Source organism: Salvelinus namaycush, unplaced genomic scaffold (assembly GCF_016432855.1).
Source record: "Salvelinus namaycush isolate Seneca unplaced genomic scaffold, SaNama_1.0 Scaffold1165, whole genome shotgun sequence".
Lineage (NCBI taxonomy): Eukaryota > Metazoa > Chordata > Actinopteri > Salmoniformes > Salmonidae > Salvelinus > Salvelinus namaycush.
In genome coordinates, this window is record NW_024057859.1 from 21695 (window position 1) to 42304 (window position 20610).

General features: G+C 45.7%; 1 protein-coding gene and 1 long non-coding RNA gene across 2 annotated transcripts in view; both read right to left on the minus strand.

Moving 5' to 3' along the window:
• Positions 1–20610, minus strand: part of LOC120035949 (polysialoglycoprotein-like) — a 58954-nt gene that overhangs the window by 3816 nt on the left and 34528 nt on the right. The gene's annotated exons all lie outside the window — the stretch shown is intronic.
• On the minus strand, positions 7187–7683 carry LOC120035951. Its single transcript, XR_005474375.1, has 2 exons — positions 7599–7683; positions 7187–7436 (listed from the first exon to the last, which is right to left on the minus strand). It is a non-coding gene; the product is annotated as an uncharacterized LOC120035951 (long non-coding RNA).

Sequence of the window (20610 nt, forward strand, 5' to 3'; positions counted from 1 at the left end):
ACTGGTGGGGGTTAACAACTCACGCCCTTTGCTTTGTTTCAAGAATACTTTTTCCCGACGAAATTCTAACACGTTCAGAAGCAACTACTGGAACAATATATCTAACATAAAACGTGGGTAATGGTCAGAGGTGATCTAAAGAACACTAATGTTGTTTTGTTAGTTATGTAGTCATTATAAATGTTATAAAGGAAATACTGTAACATGGAAAGTACACCCACTACATATGTGAAGTGTCCCTCCAATGTGTTGTGCATGAAATGGAGAAGAACAACAGTAGAAGACTTGTTGGACGATGACTGTTAAGAATGATGATATGAGAGGGACTTCCGCCAATGGCGAAGCTCTAACAAGACGCATCTGCGTAGTGTCCTCGAACTTTCAAACAGTTTTAAGGCATTTTGACATTGTTTAACTGTTCGTTAATAGTGAGTTGGAAGTTAAAACATTTATTGTATCGCCAAAACAAAATATGCCAAATATGTCAAAGCCTCAGACGAGGCATGGAAAAATGCCCCTCTCTGACAGCCCTTCGTCGGCCTCGGCGGATGCTAGCTCGGGAAGAAGCACCAGCATGGTTCAGAATGGAGATGGACAAGGGTATAACAAAAATAAATCCAAGAGACACTTTCTGAACCCCTCAGCAAAATTGATGTACTGGTCGATAAACTCCACGAAGACCATAAAGTCACAAAGGGACGAGTGACAAAGTTAGAAAAAGACCATGCTGACCACCAGGCTGCCATCCTGGACGTCCGTGAGGAAGTGGACCAAAAATACAAGAAGTTGGAAGACTCCATCGCTAAACTCGAGGAGAAATTTGATTATTATGAACATTTCCAAAGGCACTCGAATTTGAGACTTCAAGGTTTCCCGGAGGTCGTGGAGGGAAGAGACGCGATCTCCTTTCTACAGGATTCCCAAAATTCTGGATCTACCCCCTCCCGCGCACCCACTGGAGATTGGAGATACTGGAGATACTCGGCCTTGTCTCAGGATAGTAAGTTGGTGGTTGAAGATATCCCTCTAGTGGTGTGGGGGCTGTGCTTTGGCAAAGTGGGTGGGGTTATATCCTGCCTGTTTGGCCCTGTCCGGGGGTATCGTCGGATGGGGCCACAGTGTTTCCCGACCCCTCCTGTCTCAGCCTCCAGTATTTATGCTGCAGTAGTTTATGTGTCGGGGGGCTAGGGTCAGTCTGTTATATCTGGTGTATTTCTCCTGTCTTATCCGGTGTTCTGTGTGAATTTAAGTATGCTCTCTAATTATCTCTGTTTCTCTCTCTCTCTCTCTCTCTCGGAGGACATGCCTCAAGACTACCTGGCCTGATGACTCCTTGCTGTCCCCAGGCCACCTGGCCGTGCTGCTGCTCCAGTCTCAACTGTTCTGCCTGCGGCTATGGAACTCCGACCTGTTCACTGGACGTGCTACCTTGTCCCAGACCTGCTGTTTTCAACTCTCTAGAGACAGCAGGAGCGGTAGAGATACTCTGAATGATCGGCTATGAAAAGCCAACTGACATTTACTCCTGAGGTGCTGACCTGTTTCACCCTCTACAACCACTGTTATTATTATTATCTGAACCTGCTGGTCATCTATGAACATTTGAACATCTTGCCCATGTTCTGTTATAATCTCCACCCGGCACAGCCAGAAGAGGACTGGCCACCCCTTATGCCTGGTTCCTCTCTAGGTTTCTTCCTAGGTTTTGGCCTTCCTAGGGAGTTTGTCCTAGCTACCGTGCTTCTACACCTGCATTGCTTGCTGTTTGGGGTTTTAGGCTGGGTTTCTGTACAGCACTTTGTGACATAATTATAAATACATTTGATTGATTGATAGTGATGAGCTTTGAGTGCACTATGGTTTGAACGCTGAGCTGTAGTCAATGAATAGCATTCTCACATAGGTGTTCCTTTTGTCCAGGTGTGAAAGGGCAGTGTGGAGTGCAATAGAGATTGCATCATCTGTGGATCTGTTGGGGCGGTATGCAAATTGGAGTAGGTTTAGGGTTTCTAGGATAATGGTGTTGATGTGAGCCATGACCAGCCTTTCAAAAACACAGACGTGAGTGCTACGGGTCGGTAGCTATTTAGGCAGGTTACCTTAGTCTTCTTGGGCACAGGGACTATGGTGCAATGCTTGAAACATGTTGGTATTACAGACTCAGACAGGGAGAGGTTGAAAATGTCAGTGAAGACGCTTGCCAGTTGGTCAGCGCATGCTCGGGTACACATCCTGGTAATCCGTTTGGCCCTGTGGCATTGTGAATGTTGACCTGTTTAAAGATCTTACTCACATCAGCTGCGGAGAATGTGATCACACAGTAGTCCGGAACAGCTGGTGCCCTCATGCATGTTACAGTGTTATTTGCTTCGAAGCGAGCATATAAATAATTTAGCTCGTCTGGTAGGCTCGTGTCACTGGGCTGCTCTCGGCTGTGCTTCCCTTTGTAGTCTGTAATAGTTTGCCACATCCCTGCCACATCCGACCAGCATCGGAGGCGGTGTAGTATGATGTGATCTTTGTCCTGTATTGATGCTTTGCCTGGTTGATGGTTCGTCTGAGGGCATATCGGGATTTCTTATAAGCTTCCAGGTTAGAGTCCCACTCCTTGAAAGCGGCAGCTCTACCCTTTTAGCTAAGGTTGGATTTTGCCTGTAATCCATGACTTCTGGTTGGGTTATGTATGTATAGTCACTGTGGGGACGACGTCATCGATGCGCTTATTGATGAAGCCAGTGACTGATGTGGTGTAATCCTCAATGCCATCGGAAGAATCCCGGAAAATATTCCAGTCTGTGCTAGCAAAACAGTCCTGTAGTTTAGCATCTGCCTCATCTGACCACTTTTTTATTGATCTAGTCACTGGTGCTTCCTGCTTTAATTGTTGCTTGTAAGCAGGAATCCGGAGGATAGAAATATGGTCAGATTAGCCAAATGGAGGGCGAGGGAGAGCTTTGTATGCATCTTTGAATATGGAGTAAAGGTGGTCCAGAGTTTCTTTTCCTCTGGTTGCACATTTATCATGTTGATAGAGAGAGAGACAATACATTCCTGATCAGGTCACTTGGTTAGGAAAACCCCCTGACCCAACACACTGTGTCCCGACACACTGGGTCCCAACCCACTGGCTCCAACCTCCTGGATCCAACCCTCTGGATCCAATCTCCATCTCTTCATTACTTGGTTATGAAAACCCCCTGGTCCCAACCCCCTGGCCCCAATCCCCTGGTCCCAACCCACTGGTCCCAACACACTTGTCCCAACCCACTGGTCCCAACCCACTGGTCTCAACCCCCTGGCCCAACCTCCATCTCTTCATTACTTGGTTATGAAAACCCCCTGGTCCCAACCCCCTGGCCCCAATCCCCTGGTCCCAACCCACTGGTCCCAACACACTTGTCCCAACCCACTGATCCCAACCCCCTGGCCCAACCTCCATCTCTTCATTACTTGAAGGAAATCATTCTCCAACACACTAGAGCTCTGTCTTTTCGTGGAGTTGTAATTGAACAGTGACTACACAGTTGAATGTGGGGAGGTGTATGTATGCATTGACTCACATCCACCCCAAGGTCCAGGAGGTACTTGACTATGCTGATCATGCCGCTGGAGGCTGCAGAGTGGAGAGGGGTGTAGGCCTTCTTGTCTTTACAGGACACCTCTGATCCATGAGAGGCCAGCAGTTTCACCACCTCAATGTGCCCTATGGGGGGGAAAAGAGAGACAAAGAGAGAAACAGAGATGGAGAGAGAGACAGACAGATGGAGAGAGACAGAGAGATAGGCAGAGATATAGAGGGAGAGAGAGGTTAGTTTACAGTGGTACACAGCACCATAAACAATACCTACATCGTGTTAGTACAATTGAACACCTACATCTTATCAACATACTTAGTCCATCATTCTGACATAATAACACACTAGAGGTGGACCATACAGCTGAGCTGTGAGGCTAACACACAGCCAATTCATTCACTCACTGGGATAAGGACATTAGTCAGAATGTAAATGTGTGGTCAACTCATTACCCATGTAAGCAGCCCAGTGGATTGCTCGGCGGTCCTTCTTGTCAAAAGCATTAATGTTGGCTCCTCTGGAGAGAAGCAGCATCACCATCTAACAGGAAAAGGAGAGAGAAACAAAACACAGGCTGAGGAAAACTAAAGCAAGATCTGCTCAAATCTGGCGTCAAAGCCTCTCTTGAACAAACTCAAGCATACAACTAGGGCTGTGACGGTCATGGGACTTCCGGTGTCGGTGATTGACGTGCGGTATGTACACAGTCATTGACATAACTGACAGCCGACAGACGGACGGGGGAAACATTAGCAAAGGAAAACGGAGTGTTTAGGCCTAACTGTCTTGCTCATAGGCGCGCGAGTCTCAAGTTAAGGGGAAGCTCATTTTCACCATAAAAAATATATAAAGCATTCTATGCATCATCACATTTACAGACTTTTGTAAGATAGCTGACTATTGCTAATGTGATTAGTAAATTGGATAGTCATCATTTAGGTTAATAATATAACTCAATCACTGTTCACAAAAAAACGGCTGTTCAATGCAGCGCGTGGTGGAGTAAGGCTAGGCTAGGCTATGTCAGATATGTTTCTCTTTACAGGATTTTTTCCCCCCCTTGTTAAAATATTTTGTATCATGCAATTCTACTACACTTTATATGACTATAGAGATTAGCAGAATCTTTTTCAATATGACTTTAAAGTGGCACTGACCCAGGGATAAAGAAAGTGAATATGCACACTCACCGGGGATATAGCCAATGGCAAAAATACTGTTCGCTCAATTAAGTTGAGAATTTTGATAACTAAAAGACAGATTAGTCTTTTCATTGTCTTCTCTTTGAAGCAATAGCCAATTGCTTTCCAAACTATGTTAGCCTGAGATAGTGTTCAGTCTTTCGTGAGATGCACTGTCAGGCTCATGTAAGAAGTCATATTTACACTTGACCACGTCTGTGATCAGTGCAAAAAAAATGGACGTCCTTTAGCTCTGTCCGAACCTCCCCCTTCACCTTGAAAAAGAAAGGTTTGGGAAACCCTGCTTTAACAGGCTAAAACTATTTTAAACCAGTCTTATTTTGAGACTAAGTCTGCTCCAGCCTATAAGAACGAGGAGGAATGTCATAAAGTAAGTAGAACCAGATCATGAACTACAGTACTGTAAAGTGACAGATACTGAACAAGGTGCATACGGCTGATGGAAGGAGGCATCTGTTCTTAAATTGCTGGAGCACAGAAAGGATGTGTCCAGAACACATCCTACCTTTCCCAAGATGAGTAAAGACCGTTTGGCCTACCTTTCCCAATGATGAGTAAAGGCCGTTTGGCCTACCTTTCCCAATGATGAGTAAAGGCCGTTTGGCCTACCTTTCCCAATGATGAGTAAAGGCCGTTTGGCCTACCTTTCCCAATGATAAGTAAAGGCCGTTTGGCCTACCTTTCCCAATGATGAGTAAAGGCCGTTTGGCCTACCTTTCCCAATGATGAGTAAAGGCCGTTTGGCCTACCTTTCCTAATGATAAGTAAAGGCCGTTTGGCCTACCTTTCCCAATGATGAGTAAAGGCCGTTTGGCCTACCTTTCCCAATGATGAGTAAAGGCCGTTTGGCCTACCTTTCCCAATGATGAGTAAAGGCCGTTTGGCCTACCTTTCCTAATGATGAGTAAAGGCCGTTTGACCTACCTTTCCCAATGATGAGTAAAGGCCGTTTGGCCTACCTTTCCCAATGATGAGTAAAGGCCGTTTGGCCTACCTTTCCCAATGATGAGTAAAGGTCGTTTGGCCTACCTTTCCCAATGATAAGTAAAGGCCGTTTGGCCTACCTTTCCCAATGATGAGTAAAGACCGTTTGGCCTACCTTTCCCAATGATGAGTAAAGGCCGTTTGGCCTACCTTTCCCAATGATGAGTAAAGGTCGTTTGGCCTACCTTTCCCAATGATGAGTAAAGGCCGTTTGGCCTACCTTTCCCAATGATGAGTAAAGGCCGTTTGGCCTACCTTTCCCAATGATGAGTAAAGGCCGTTTGGCCTACCTTTCCCAATGATGAGTAAAGGCCGTTTGGCCTACCTTTCCCAATGATGAGTAAAGGCCGTTTGGCTTACCTTTCCCAATGATAAGTAAAGGCCGTTTGGCCTACCTTTCCCAATGATGAGTAAAGGCCGTTTGGCCTACCTTTCCCAATGATGAGTAAAGGCCGTTTGGCCTACCTTTCCCAATGATAAGTAAAGGCCGTTTGGCCTACCTTTCCCAATGATAAGTAAAGGCCGTTTGGCCTACCTTTCCGAATGATAAGTAAAGGCCGTTTGGCCTACCTTTCCCAATGATGAGTAAAGGCCGTTTGGCTTACCTTTCCCAATGATGAGTAAAGGCCGTTTGGCTTACCTTTCCCAATGATAAGTAAAGGCCGTTTGGCCTACCTTTCCCAATGATGAGTAAAGGCCGTTTGGCCTACATTTCCCAATGATGAGTAAAGGCCGTTTGGCCTACCTTTCCCAATGATAAGTAAAGGCCGTTTGGATTTCCTTTCCCAATGATAAGTAAAGGCCGTTTGGCCTACCTTTCCCAATGATAAGTAAAGGCCGTTTGGCCTACCTTTCCCAATGATGAGTAAAGGCCGTTTGGCCTACCTTTCCCAATGATGAGTAAAGGCCGTTTGGCCTACCTTTCCCAATGATGAGTAAAGACCGTTTGGCCTACCTTTCCCAATGATAAGTAAAGGTCGTTTGGCCTACCTTTCCCAATGATGAGTAAAGGCCGTTTGGCCTACCTTTCCCAATGATGAGTAAAGGTCGTTTGGCCTACCTTTCCCAATGATGAGTAAAGGTCGTTTGGCCTACCTTTCCCAATGATGAGTAAAGGTCGTTTGGCCTACCTTTCCCAATGATGAGTAAAGGTCGTTTGGCCTACCTTTCCCAATGATGAGTAAAGGTCGTTTGGCCTACCTTTCCCAATGATGAGTAAAGGTCGTTTGGCCTACCTTTCCCAATGATGACATGTTTGGCCGGGGTAGGCCGTCATTGTAAATAATAATTTGTTCTTAACTGACTTGCCTAGTTAAATGAAGGTTAAATAAAATAAAAAATATATGAAGTGCTTCACTATAAATACGTTTGACTATGTGGTTTGAAGTACTTTACCATTATCTTGCACAAACAATAAGACAGAAATCAATGCAGTAATGTTTTATTAAATAAAGGCTCTGATTAAAATAGTAATAAAATCAGGCATTTGGCTAATTCTTCTTCCCAAAAGCTCCTCTGAATGGTTTGGAGACGGCTCTGGAGATAGCTCGTAACACCCTGACTATGAGAGGGCGTTTACGGGACTGGGACTCCTGGGGAGCAGGGGCCAGTGTGGTTGTCAGGTCCTCCTTGGGTGGGGAAGTGGATGGAACCTCTGGAACCTCACACTCAGCATCTGTGATAAGAATATTTCATAATCAGAAAATGAACGTGTGTGTTTGTCTGTCTGTCTGCCTGTCTATCCGTCTGTCTGTCCGCCTGTATCTGTAGTCACTGTTTTAACAAGCTGGCCATAGGGTGATACATCAATATGACATTATCGATGCTTATCACTTACTCTGTGAAATACGAGTCTCTCTGAGACGTTTGGTAGGCAGCGCATCCTGTTCAGGGTGGCTCTTCGGTTCCTCTTTTGTCTTGAACAGCTGTTGACAAAACACATCAGGACAACTGAGCCTGTGTAAAATATATGGTATGCATCCCTAAAGGCACCCTATTGGCTACGTAAGGCACTACTTCTGACAAGGGCCCATAGTGCTCTGGTCAAAAGTAGTGCACTACAGACATTGACTCTCTCCCATGTGTATTAGGATTGTATTACAGCGGCCTCACTCAACCTCCTAAAGACAATGACAACAGCATTGTTCTAATGCTGAGAGACAATAGGGGTTTAGTGAATCTGTAGGGTACATTTCAGCCCTGCCTTACAGAGGTCATCTCAAAACACTGAGCCTCCTACCTTCATCCTGATCTTTGGAATCTTGCCAATTTTGGGTAGGAAGCGCCACTGCCTGTTCTTCTTAATCTCTTCCCCTCTGGCAGAGGGAAGGCGGGCCATGCCGTCAGCCTTTACATCAGCCGGGCTAAGGCCCCTGGCGGGGAATTCCTCAGTAGCATTAAGGTCAGCCACAACGCCATGAGTGATGTCACTTGCGGCATTGCTGGTGTCTAAGTAAGAAGAGCCAGCTGGTGTGACCGACCTGGGTACAATAACTGGGAGAAGAGGACGCAACAATGGAAAGCAGTCACTGCGTTCCAAAAGGAATTCTCTTCCCTTTATAGTGCACAACTTTTGAACAGGGCCCATAGGGTCTGGCTCTGGTCAAAAGTAGTGCACTAAACATGGAAGAAGGTGCCATTTTGGACACAACCAGCAAAGTTCACATCATAAAACGCAATGTATTGAGCATCATGTTACAATGAAGTCCTATGCAGATGAAAAGAGGTACTTTCACTTACCACCCTCCATTGCAGACTTGGACAGATCAGTCAGACTGTCCATCACCATGTCTGTCATCAACTTGATGACCTGATCCAAAACCCTGTCAGCAATGGGTGGCATAGGCCTACCCAAACACTGCCCCAGGAGTCTGCTAACAGAAGTGTGGGCAAAGCTGTAAACGAGCTCTGACGCATCGTCCTTTGACAGCTTCCTCAGTGCTGGCTTTGGCAGCGCTGGTTGAGAGAGGCTTCTGTGGCCAGTCATGGATTGAGGCTGGCGTCTTATGGTTATCTCCTGAATGAGACCATGGACCTTTGCGATCAGGTTGCCAGACGCATCTTGAAGGGCTTCAATTGACAGAAGCCTATCCAGATTTTCTTCTGCTGAAGTCATCTCTAGGTCGTCTGTCTTCAATGTGTCCATTATAGTTTTCACTATGATACTGGTGTCAGATATGTTCATTTCTTGTTGGCTCACAAGCGCTGACTGTGAACCTGTCTTGTCCATTGCGTTAGAGGTATGGCATTCTGTCCTTGTGATCTCATCGGCAGCGCTCATGTCAGGCAACAGGTCAAGGCTCTCCAGTAGAGAGTCTAACATGTTAGTGGCTATCAGACACTCCTCACTTGCATTCTGCCCAACAGATGAACTCTCAGAGTTGGCCAATCTGCACTTGATCACATTTAGGATCAAGCTGAGTGTCTTCTTTGCAGTTTTGCTAAAGCCTTCTTGGCTGAATGCCACTGTTCCGTCTTGTAGAGCCTCAAGAGGTTCACAACTTTCACTCAATCCACAACCATGGAGAGGAGAGGCTCTCTTCAAACTGGTGTCGCTCACAACTAACATACTCCTGGTGGGCAGACTGACATCCTCACTGCACGTGTCAATTACATGGTGGTCTGTGGAGGAGCCACTCGAAGACACAAGGGCTTTAAACCTTTTAGTCAAACGGACTTTTGAAAATGGCTTCTCACTTCTCACAGACGGAGGGCGGCTCCTGTCCTTAACAAGAGCAGTGTCAGGGGACTTCGAGCATCTGAGTGTCTCCACAGGGGTGGAGTCCAGCACATCTTTAGCTGTGGTGACTGACACGGGTGGAAAAGACAAAAAGACATTCAGTCTATCCTTTACTCTGTGGTACATGATTTGAGCAGCAAAAAATGAGTTGTCAAAGACAACTCTGGGATTGAGTTGGGACTGCAGCTTTTTCTCTCCTAGTGGGAAGGAGTCTGCGTCCTCCACTGTGTACTGGGATACACTTTCAAGGTCTTGCATGATCATATTCAATATATCTTCAGTTGTAGAAACCACATGGTGTGAGAAGGTGATGCTAGGCATGCTCTGTGGCAAAGAACAGTTGGCTTCGCTAGCAGCTCTGAGAATGGCCTCACGCACAATCTGTTTGGCCGTAGCTCGGAACTCAGCACTGTGAAAGCTCTGGATGGAAATGTTAGAGGTTCTGCTGGCTGCACTACGAGATCGCGTGAGCGTGGCAATCTCGGCTGACGTCACGTCACTTGAAATGGTGAGGTCCTCCAATTTCGAAATTATCGAGTCCAACTTCTGGTTGAAGTCGAAAGACGCATTTGATGTGTTCTCCCCAACGGAAGCGAAGCGGTCTTCCTTTTGAAGTCTCCAACCTCAGCACCGAGATCACCTGTTTTATGACCCCTTTAGTGCAGGTGTCGAGGGTGAGCTGGTGGGCTGAGGCTGAGGACATAGAAGAGGAATTACTGTCTGTCTTCTGTACAGGAGATACCTCCACAGTGGTCTCAGTTACAAGTAGTCCAGTGTCATAGAGCTCAATTTGCACAGGAGTATTTTTTCCCTCAGTGAGAAGGTGAGAGGTGAAAAGCTTCCTCAGTTTGTCCAGGGTTTTGGTATAAATCTTCTGGGAACCTGAACTCACTTCCACCCAGAACATTTTGCGACCTGATTTTGTACGCATGGAGGCCTTATTGACCTCAGATACCTCATGCAGGTCGGAAATAATTCCACCAAATAGATCAGAGGATGCCTCCTCAATATTCTCCGCGGAAACACAGACAGACAGAACTTCCGACAGTTTCCCACAAGTGTCGGTTTTATCCAGCACGCCAGTATATGTCACAGCTGCATCTTGAATGACCTGAGTGATGCATTGCTCAGCTTTGACGATATACTCCTCCACTGGTTGACCATGGAGGATGTCAACTTTATCAGCAGGGAGCACCTTCTGAATACTCACATTCTCCTCTGATGGGCGTGGGCTGTTGAAGATAATGCTCTCAGTGACCATGTTAGAGGAGGCGAGAGATGAGTCGAGAAGCAAAGACCTGTATATTATCGAGGTGGACATCTCTGGGTGCTTTATCATAGCAGTCTCCTCCAAAATGGCTGACGGGCCCTGGACGACGTCAGAGATATCCATGTCCTCAATGGTCTCTACCAGAGACGATAGTAGGTCTCTGGCTGACAGGTTGGTAGGTCTCTGGCTCTCAAGCTCTGTTTTGATTGCTTGACAGACAGTTGCTGCAGCAACAGCAGAGCTACAACACAACTGCTTCAAGGTGGAGTCAGAAATAGATGATGACAGATCTGTCATGGACATGGTGGAGAGTTGACTCTCAGAGACAAAGGGTCTGAGTTTGACAGACACCTGTCTGACCAAGTCCCCAGCAAGAGCTCTCATATCTATTGCTCCACTAGCTGAGTTGTAGGAGCAGGCACTCTGTGGCCTTGACGGGCTCCTGCTATCCAAAAATCCTGTTATCCCAAAAACCTCAAGTACAAGATCCACAACATCGGATGACACTTCTGTCATTCTGTTGTCGGACAGAAATTGACTTGGATGAATGGTGCCTGCATTCAGAGTCCAGTCGCAAATAGAGTTGTTGGACTGACTCTGGACTAGTGGAACTAGACAGGTTTCACTTGGACCTTGACCAAAGAGTTCTGCCATTTTGAGCAGAACTGATCTTAAGACCTTTGACTTGGAAATGTTCAGCAGTGGGTCGTTGTTGGACAGTCTGGTGGACGGTCTGCTAGCCGATCTCTGAACAACTAGGCTTTGTACTTCTGCCGAAATGGCAGTGAGAAAATAGGTAAAGGGGCTGGTCGCTCGCCCCTTGTTTCCTCTGTTGGCTTTTGCCTTGAAGATGCTATCTATGATGATGACTATAACCTGTCCAGCCAGAGGACCCAATATGGCCTCAAGCTCCCTCTCTAACTCAAGGGGAGACTTGTGGCCATGCGCAATATGCTCTATGGCATGGGAATACATCTTAGCAGACACCATGCTTAGCATCTCTTGGGCAAACTGCTGACTTGCTGAGATACTACCAGACAGCGGACCTAGAGTTCCCTGACTGAGACTTCGCATTAGCTCAGCCAATCTGGAGTTGAGAAGGTTCATAACCAACTCTACAATACCCATCATAAACCTGGTGTCCGTTGGTTTTTTGACAGGTCTGTATTTCTCCCGTCTACTCCAACTGGACGACAGTACGATGTCACTCTGCGACTGGCCGCTCTGGACCATGTTGAAGACAGAATCCTCAGAGATTCCAAACACAGATCTCAGTGGTGCTGAGTGGGGTCTGTGTCTCATCTCTCTATCACCACCCTCAGGTGAGCAGACATATCGCTCTTCGTCCTCACTCAGCAAGGAAGTCATGGACCTGCAGAATGCACAACAGAAATGAATAGTACATGGTAACAAAATACAAAATATGATCCAAAAATGTGGAAGTATCTAAGTAGAATGGATATTTGTACTTATAACAAGGGACATGGGAATAATGTTTTTAGAAAGACATCGCAGAAGAGGAGGGGAAAGAGGTAAGTACCTATGAGAGGAGGGGATAGGGGTAAGTACCTATGAGAGGAGATAGGGGTAAATACCTATGAGAGGAGGGGATAGAGGTAAGTACCTATGAGAGGAGATAGGGGTAAATACCTATGAGAGGAGGGGATAGGGGTAAATACCTATGAGAGGAGGGGATAGGGGTAAGTACCTATGAGAGGAGGGGATAGGGGTAAATACCTATGAGAGGAGGGGATAGGGGTAAGTACCTATGAGAGGAGGGGATAGGGGTAAATACCTATGAGAGGAGGGGATAGGGGTAAGTACCTATGAGAGGAGATAGGGTAAATACCTATGAGAGGAGGGGATAGGGGTAAGTACCTATGAGAGGAGGGGATAGGGGTAAATACCTATGAGAGGAGGGGATAGGTACCTATGAGAGGAGGGGATAGGGGTAAGTACCTATGAGAGGAGATAGGGGTAAATACCTATGAGAGGAGGGGATAGGTACCTATGAGAGGAGGGGATAGGGGTAAGTACCTATGAGAGGAGATAGGGGTAAATACCTATGAGAGGAGGGGATAGGTACCTATGAGAGGAGGGGATAGGGGTAAGTACCTATGAGAGGAGATAGGGGTAAATACCTATGAGAGGAGGGGATAGGTACCTATGAGAGGAGGGGATAGGGGTAAGTACCTATGAGAAGAGATAGGGGTAAATACCTATGAGAGGAGATAGGGGTAAATACCTATGAGAGGAGGGGATAGGGGTAAATACCTATGAGAGGAGGGGATAGGGGTAAGTACCTATGAGAGGAGGGGATAGGGGTAAATACCTATGAGAGGAGGGGATAGGGGTAAGTACCTATGAGAGGAGGGGATAGGGGTAAATACCTATGAGAGGAGGGGATAGGTACCTATGAGAGGAGGGGATAGGGGTAAGTACCTATGAGAGGAGATAGGGGTAAATACCTATGAGAGGAGGGGATAGGGGTAAGTACCTATGAGAGGGGGGGATAGGGGTAAATACCTATGAGAGGAGGGGATAGGGGTAAGTACCTATGAGAGGAGATAGGGGTAAATACCTATGAGAGGAGGGGATAGGGGTAAGTACCTATGAGAAGAGATAGGGGTAAATACCTATGAGAGGAGGGGATAGGGGTAAGTACCTATGAGAGGAGGGGATAGGGGTAAGTACCTATGAGAGGAGGGGATAGGGGTAGGTACCTATGAGAGGAGGGGATAGGTACCTATGAGAGGAGGGGATAGGGGTAGGTACCTGTGAGAGGAAGGGCTAGGGGTACAGGTACCTGTGAGAGGAGGGGCTAGGGGTACAGGTACCTGTGAGAGGAGGGGCTAGGGGTACAAGTACCTGTTAGAGGAGGGGCTAGGGGTACAGGTACCTATGAGAGGAGGGGAAAGGGGTAGGTACCTGTGAGAGGAGGGGATAGGGGTAGGTACCTGTGAGAGGAGGGGAAAGGGGTGGGAGTTCGTGTGCTGCAAGCGGTTCTAGAACTGGTGCGCCTACTGGGTCCTCCACTAAAGCTGAATCTGACGCTGTGGCCAAGAGAGTTCACTTCTCTTGCCTCATTACTTCCTGATCCAGAAGAGCTTGACGAATCAGAGAGCTCGATCTACATGGTGAGGTCAAGGGCGGGAATGACCACAGTGGATGTAGACTCCATCACCCAATTTGTAATATCCATGCACCTGGCACTAAACTCATGTCTGCTCATCTGAAATGTTAAAAGACCATACAGAGTTAGTTTGTTAACGGAGCTGCACTGCTGCACCATGTGTTTACTCAAGCTAGTCAATTAAAGCAGTGGTTCAGGATGTTCCCCAATGCTGGAAAGGGGGGCCTGAGTGAAAAAGGTTGGGAACCTCTGAATTAAAGGTCCTGCACGATTTCCACCAATAAGAGTTTGGAATGTTTGGTCCATCTTACCAACATTAACTACTTTAGAAGTGACTATAACTCACCCCGGCACGCATATTCTCACTCAGCAGATTCCAATGGCTGAAAAGTAAATAAAGGTACACAATTAAACTACATGACATTACCTCTATTCTCTTAGATTACGTTATGGATGGACCTCTACGGAACTAGGCCACATCCAAACATCCCTGATTGGTCATTTGGTCAGTTGAGTCCCTTGTATTTGCCCGAGATTATGGGAGAATCTCAATCTACTCACCTCCTTCTCAAAACCCATTGGACGAGAAGGTCAAAAGGGAGGGCTTTCTCATCCAAATGGTTTTAAGAAGGAGGCGAGAAGAGAGTATGCAATTGAGATTGTCCCTATGGGTGCATCCCAAATGGCCCCTATTCCTTAAATACTGAACTATTGTTGACCAAGGCTCTAATAGGGAACATATCTAGGGGGTAAATGGGGAAGCCAAAGAGAAACTTGCCCATCCTTCATGTCCTGCACAAAGGTGTGTAGGTCTGGGTAGCTTCTCTCTCCCCTGCTGAGGGTGAGGCTGGTCTGGGAGGCTGCAGCCTTGTGGGTCACGGTAGTGAAGGTCACCACTGCAGCCTGATGGGGACGACAGAAAGCAGACTTAGGCTGGAATTCAATCAAATTCGCCATAGCACTGTTAACAGAATGTCTGTTTACGAACTACTGTCTGCATGCACAAACAGAAATGTACACACACACACTGTTATCTGGAAGCATTTACCTTTGCCACTCGTTCAGTCTCCTGGGATTGAGATGGCCCGGCTGTTTCTAGATCATCACTCTCCTGCATCACACTCTCTCCTTCGACCTCCAGTGTCAGAGTTGATGTGGCTGTCTTCAGATCAACCTGATTCAACTCACTCTCTCCTTTGGCCTCCTAGATTAGAAGACCTTTACTAGCTCAAGCTTGGACAATTCATTTGTAATTTTAATCTTCAATGCATCATTAAAACACAAAACACAATACATCATACCTCCTGTGACTGAGATGGGATGACAATGGCCTCGTCCAACTCACTCTCTCCTTCAACCTCCTGTGACTGATGAGGTGGGATGGCAACAGCATCGTCCAACTCACTCTCTCCTTCAACCTCCTGTGACTGATGAGGTGGGATGGCAACAGCATCGTCCAACTCACTCTCTCCTTCAACCTCCTGTGACTGAGGTGGGATGGCAACAGCATCGTCCAACTCACTCTCTCCTTCAACCTCCTGTGACTGAGGTGGGATGGCAACAGCATCGTCCAACTCACTCTCTCCTTCAACCTTCTGTGACTGAGGTGGAATGGCAACAGCATCGTCCAACTCACTCTCTCCTTCAACCTCCTGTGACTGAGGTGGGATGGCAACAGCATCGTCCAACTCACTCTCTCCTTCAACCTTCTGTGACTGAGACGTGCCATCTGTCTTCAGATCAGCCTCCTGCATCTCAATCTCTCCTTCAGCCTCTAGTGACAGAGTTGGGATATCTGTCTCTAGAACAGCCTCTTCCAACTTGGTCTGTCTCTCAACCTCTCTGTGATCTTTATCAGATCTAGATACAGAAAAAGGAATTGCTCTAAGGTCACTATAATGTGAGTGTGAGGATGTGTTCCAATTATAGAATTAGAATCATAGAAGTAGAATGAACCATTCTAGAACTAGAATAGAATCACTCGAATTATATGGTTTCAATACTCTGAGATGACTCGGCCTATCCAGAGTTATATATAGAGAGAATTTGGCAAACTTTTAGGAAGGACTCCATGTTAGCGGCTTTGAGCCTTTCATTTACCCTTTCATTATAAGTCAATTATAAAATAGATGTTCAGTTACATATTATTGTTTAAAATGTCAATATTGCGCATGGGGAGCAGTTTTCATATGGATATCTTTGATTATACTGTGTCATGTAATGTATACATATTGATGCAAATGCAACATAATGCAGATAGATGTCCCATCTCTCTAAATACATGGCTCTGGGCCTACCTCTCCATAGGCGGTGACCTTTGACCTACTACATAATCTGTATCTGTAGGCCTATGTGATCCTGTAACCAGTCACAAATGTGTCATTGGTGTAAATCACTTACCTGTCTTCCTTCATAACATCACCGTCATTGATGGGGTCATCCAGGTCTATGAGGGTGAGGTCATTCCCACTGACCTCTGACTCCTGAAAGACAGCACAAAGTCATGTTTTGAAGTCACCTACTGTGTCGCCTTTAGCCATGTTGAAAACAACTGGGAACTCTCTGACTTCCGACTTCAGTGTGTTCAAGACAATCGGGGTAAAAAACTAACTCCGGCAGGGAAAAATTGTTTTCAACAGTCATCCAACTTGGATTTCCAAGTCAGACGCAGCGCGGCTTGGCGGGTCATGTTTCGGAGGACTCCTGACTCAACCTTTACCTCTCCCGAGCCCGTTGGGAAGTTGCAGCGATGAGACTAGATCGTAACTACCAATTGGATATCACAAAACAATGACAAAAACTCTGGCATCTTTTTAGAGCTCCAACTTTCTGACCTAAAGATCATGGAAGTCATGATTTGACCAAGATCACTTGCCTTGAAAGCACCATTAACCCAACACTCATTGTCACATCACAATGCATCATATGCATAGAAATAGAATCACCAGAACATCATGTCAGGTGTACAGTTCAGTTTACCAGTCAAATTGCCATGGTCAGAGGCTCTATCCTTTCTAGTGATTCTATTTCTATGGTCACATCATAGTGCATCATATCTATGCTTGTGTCCGAAATAGCACCCTATTTCCAATATAGTGCACTTCTTTTGGCCAGAGCCCTATAGAGTGGCACAATAATGAGTCATAATCCCCATAAAACCTAGTAGTCAAGCAGGGAAATGGTTCCAATTGTTTTTCCACCATACATTTTTCCCATAGTGGATTTTAGAAACACTTAAAATAAGGGCTGTGTTTCAGGTAAGCTTACCCTGGTGTGACATTTTGATAACTGTGTAAATCTCTCGGACAAGGTGACTTTTATCAACATATTCGCCTGTATTTACCCCCCAAATATTAAACGCTAATTAGCTGTTAATGTGGCTATCATAAAGAATTTCAAATGCCACGATGATCATGCTGATTGAGGCAAAGGTAAGAATCTCTTGATTAACTATCTAATGTTAGCTAAATGTAGTAATTAATAAATTGGCTACATTTCTTTAAATGGACAATTCTGTGAACTGTTTAGTGCAAGTTTTAAATTGACACAATACCTGTTAGCAAAGATGTCAGCTAGAAATGACGTTTAGGAGCTTGCAGGGATTTGTAGTTTTGCATGTCTACTTTGATGCTAATTAGAAATTTCAAATCTGAGAGTAAATAGAGCCAAATGTATTGCTAAAAGTCACCTTGTCTGTGAGATATTTACATGGTTATAAAAATGTCACACCAGGGTAAGCCCACATGAAACACAGACCTTATTTTATGTGTTTCTAAAATTGCCTATGGGAAAAATGAATGGTGGAAAAATATTTTGGAACCATTTCCCTCCCTGTTTGACTGCTAGGTTTTATGGGTATTATGACACCTCCACTGTGGGACTATATAGACGGGTTGGTTGTTTAGCAACAACACTTGCATGTAACTGTGGGTAAAATAGACAGGGTAAATAGACAGGGTTCACTTAGAACATTGACAACATGTAAACTATATTTAGTCTCTAAATGTTAATTGCAAACAAAGACATTTGCATAATGAGCACATGCTAGCTGAGGTTTAGAGTCATAACAAGATACACGCATTCCGGCATTGATGAGCACGCATGTTTTTCGTGACGTCAGCCAACCAGTGTATGGATCTTGATCAAAAGTAGTGCACTAGCCTACATAGGGAATAGGGTTCCATTTGGGATGCATTAAATCTTTACAATTACTCATGAGAGCAAATCCTATGATGTTTTGATTCCCATAGACCTTAAGACATGAATGATTTTATTAAAATGTTTGTTCATAAAAAAATGTATGATTTCCCCTCCTCCCACATGGATTACAGACAAGAGGCTAGGTGCGTTCTGACTCTCTTAGTGTGCGGATAAACATGACAATCACTCTCATGAAACTTAAATGAAACATCACTCCTAATGTCTTTTCTCAGCCCAAACACTCAGCCCAATTTCTACAGTCAAAACAGGTTTTGAAAATGCTTCTTCCACATCTTTTGGTCCCTGTCTGTTTTGCTCTCAGTGAAGTGCTACTATCCCCTTGGACTACAGGTTATTGCCGTCATAAGGTGTCTATCTGTTGGCCGGACACTTTCTACCGTTTAGGACCTTTGTGGGTAAAGGTAAAGATGGGGTATAGAAGCAGCAGTTCCTCTGAAGTCCAGTATCTGCTGGAAGGACACCTGGTGGTACGAGAGGATGAGTGTGGGCCAGCCAGCCTGTTGTTCCTCCCCCTCTCCCTCCCCCCTTTTCTCTCTCTCTCAGTCTGAGGGACTTTTAAGGCTCCTGTGCGACTGTCTCGGTTCGTGCCCTCCCGAAGCTGGCTGTGGTGATTTAAGACACGCTATATTTATGTGTGTATTTGTTTGTGGCCTCGGGCCCACTTCGCTGTCCCTCTGTCCAGTACGTACCGTTGTAGCAGGCCCAGTGTAGTGGCGTGTAGCCCTGGTTGTCTGTGATGACGGGGAGGGTCCACACTGACTGGGCGGTGTGTAGAAGCCATCCCAGCACCACGATGTGTCCGGACGTCGCCACCAGGTGGACAGGGCTCCGCCCCTTACCTTTCCGATCCAGGAAGCTGGCGCTGTGCTGCACTCCTCGTGACCCGTCACCGCCTAGGAGGAAGGGAGGGGAGACAAGAATGGATTTGAATAATTCATAATCTATTAAATAATAAGGACTCATAATAGGTATATTTGGGCATAATTTATATTCCATGCTAGATCCCACACCAAAGCCATCCCTAGTAGTTCAATGGCCCCATCCCTAGATCAGAACAAGCCTTCCCCTCTCTTTCTGTGTGTGAGCGCGTACAGCCAGCTCTCCTCACTACCCTTCTGTGTAGAGCTGTTCTGTGCCATTTGTCTTTGGCTTCTACGCTGGCTCCCTTGTTGAGCAGTGAGTACACACCGTCTGTGTGTCCGCTCAGCACCGACAGCATCAGAGGGGTTCTGATACACAAGACAACAGGTCATATTACAAACTGGTAATAACCAGGCTGAGTCCCAAATGGCAACCTATTCCCTATATCGTACACTACTGTTGACCTGAGCCCATATGGCTTTGGTTTAAAGTAGTGCACCAAGTAGGGTATAGGTTGCCATTTGGGATGAAGACCTAGTGTCAAAATCTCTTTATTTCAGGAATTGTATCCGAAACCCAAATGAGTTACTGTCTATTCCCGTCTTGAACGTCCACTGCACTCTGGAGGTCAGCATTTCCAATAGGCAAACGCAAACACTCCGAATAACCGTTGTTAGCTAGAGGAAGATAAACAGAGAGGATATAAGAATGTCAGATGATTGACCGTTGGTAGCTAGAGGAGGATAAACAGAGAGGATATAAGAAGGTCAGATGATTGACCGTTGGTAGCTAGAGGAAGATAAAAAGAGAGGATATAAGAATGTGAGATGATTGAGCTTCAGTAGCTAGAGGTGGAAAAACGGAGAAGATATAAGAATGTGAGATGATTGACCATTGGTAGCTGGAGGAGGATAAACAGAGAGGATATAAGAATGTGAGATGATTGGCCGTTGGTAGCTATAGGAAGATAAAAAGAGAGGATATAAGAATGTGAGATGATTGACCGTTGGTAGCTGGAGGAGGATAAACAGAGAGGATATAAGAATGTCAGATGATTGACCGTTGGTAGCTGGAGGAGGATAAACAGAGAGGATATAAGAATGTCAGATGATTGACCGTTGGTAGCTGGAGGAGGATAAACAGAGAGGATATAAGAATGTCAGATGATTGACCGTTGGTAGCTGGAGGAGGATAAACAGAGAGGATATAAGAATGTCAGATGATTGACCGTTGGTAGCTAGAGGAGGATAAACAGAGAGGATATAAGAATGTCAGATGATTGACAGTTGGTAGCTAGAGGAGGATAAACAGAGAGGATATGAGCAGATTGCTGGATGACTATAACCTTCACATGAACAGACAGATTTCTAGAACAATGGTGTTGGTAGATGACATCCTCATGATGTTAACACAGCAGATAATAAAGAATTTTGGGGCTGAGGCCATCGAAGCCTGTCACCTGCTAGCTGTGTACCTGGCTCTGGATAGAAGTCTCCCCTGTGCACTGATCTAGGATCAGCTTACCCTCCCTAGATCATCAATCATTAGTGGAAAACATGACAAAAAATGACCTTAGATCAGTGTCTAGTGGGCATGTTCACACTATACCATGTAACATCCCTAGA